This window comes from Tiliqua scincoides, chromosome 7 (assembly GCF_035046505.1).
Source record: "Tiliqua scincoides isolate rTilSci1 chromosome 7, rTilSci1.hap2, whole genome shotgun sequence".
NCBI classification, from domain to species: Eukaryota; Metazoa; Chordata; class Lepidosauria; order Squamata; family Scincidae; genus Tiliqua; species Tiliqua scincoides.
Genome location: NC_089827.1, coordinates 6,648,578 through 6,650,693, shown reverse-complemented (window position 1 = coordinate 6,650,693; position 2,116 = coordinate 6,648,578). Strand labels below are relative to the sequence as shown.

Here is a 2,116-nt window from a genome sequence, read left to right as displayed (position 1 = left end):
GCCTTATAGGAAGCTTGCAGTCCAGCAATTTCGATCCTAGAGTCTGTGCCACCTGGGGGAGGGACCACAAAATGCTAACCCCCCCATGCGGCCCGGAGACCAAAATGTCACTTCCGGTTCTCGAAGAAAACCGGAAGTGATGCTTTTAAGGCCTTCTGCGGGCTGGAGAGGCCACAGCCGGCCTCCCTGGCCTCCAGAAACCCTAAGAACATCACTTTCAGTTCCTGTATACCAGTGTTTCTCAAACCGTGGGTCAGGACCCACTAGGTGGGTCGTGAACCAATTTCAGGTGGGTCCCTATTCATTTCAGTATTTTTGTTTTTCATATATTAGACTTGATGCTCCCATGGTATGTGACTGCATTTGGGGAAATGTTACAGACGTGTATTTTTAACAGGCTACTTTGTATACGCTTTTAACAATGATAGTAAATGGGACTTTTTCCAGTGTGGGTAGGATTGCAGCCTAGGACTGTTAAAAATTTCCCTGCTTGATGATGTCACTACCGGTCATTACATCACTTCCGGTGGGTCCTGACAGATTCTCATTCTAAAAAGTGGGTCCCGGGGCTAAATGTGTGAGAATCACTGCCATATCAGATCACAGTCTAATTTAAGCAGAGATCATGTATGCTGCAGTTTTGTTGTCAGCATCACCAACACCAACCACAGAATTAAACTATTTCTGCCCCAATGTTGCGTTCGCACAACAGGGATCAAAGGTGTACAACTGTGGGCTGGGCAGAAATGGGTTAAGCTTTCCCTGGTGCAGAATGGATCGGAAAGGCATTTGCATGTGTCTGGAACACAGCCCTGTTAAAGAGCATCCCTGGCTGACAAACCACAAAATGTTTGCAGGTTGTGTCTTTTTTTTTTTTTTTCAGGCACAGCGCTGAGCGGTAGGTTGCGTGGTGAGACTGCCTGGGCGGGTGCGTTCTTTGTAGAAAGTCTGCAAGAAAAGGGGAAGCTACGAGCCTTTCAGAGGAAAAAAAAAACAGGTAAACTGAGGCTTCGGGGGGAAAAGTTGATTTATATCTTTGAAGCAAATATAACTGAGGCTTCTAACTTCCTGATCCACCAGCACAACGTATGTCAGGCCGACCAAAACATCAAAGGGCTTGCTCGGAACAGAATTTCCGCTTTGAATCAGCCTGGCTGGGGTTTCCGGCCAGCCCGAAACCAATGTCATTCTGACCACCTTGTGACTGACCAGGAAGGAACCCTGCCAATGGTATAACCGGACGGATGCGCTGTGGGAGCCGTGTCAGATCGGGGAGGGTGTACGCAAAGATGTGTTTGACCCCAACTGAAAATGGGTACTAGCACAGTGGCTTATACGCAACTTAATGGATTGGTGTAAAATATTGAGCAGCCACTGTTACCCTGCACATGCCCGATCTCGTCTGATCTCGGAAGCTAAGCAGGGTCAGGCCTGGTTAGTATTTGGATGGGAGACCGCCTGGGAATACTGGGTGCTGTAGGCTTATACCATAGCCTTTCGAGACTGAAGGTTGCCAACCATTGAGAAGAAAGACAAGGATATATGTGCAGCAAAATATGACTATTGAGGGGCTGAACTTAAAATAATGGGGGAAATCAGAAGATATTCAAAGTAATACACACACACACACACACACAAATGAAGGCAGTAGGGTGTTCTTCTGACCTGGGTGTTGCCGAGCATAGCAGATCTTGTAGTACTTTGGATTGGGTGTGTTTTATGTAGCTCCAATGTGTCATGCTCACTGCAAGGTAGAGAATGTGGCGACAAGGGATCTGTGACTAGATGTTAGGCACATTTCCTATATAGGGCAACATAGAGGCTATGGTGGGTGTGGTCATCTTGGACTGTCCTTTTGTTCCTTGATGTCCCTTGATTGCTCATCCCAGGTGGAGATGGTCATTTCCTATTGCCTGGTTATTTCCTATGTGCAGCTGGGAATGTCCCAGCGGCTCAGGGGACCTGCGCCTTGATCAGCACAAGGTTCCTTTCTGAGTTTCAGATGAAGTTAGTGAGGTCTGGAGGCATCTCTCTTGCAACCAAAAAAGCCCTGCTCAAAATCAGGAAGTTCCCAGGATGTGGAATCATTTGCAGGTCTGCAAAATAGATTACCAAG

The 2,116-nt window shown here is 47.3% G+C and overlaps 1 pseudogene; it reads left to right on the top strand.

Moving 5' to 3' along the window:
- Nucleotides 1-1,363: 1,363 nt before the first annotated feature.
- Nucleotides 1,364-1,483, top strand: LOC136657993 (5S ribosomal RNA; annotated as a pseudogene).
- Nucleotides 1,484-2,116: the final 633 nt, after the last annotated feature.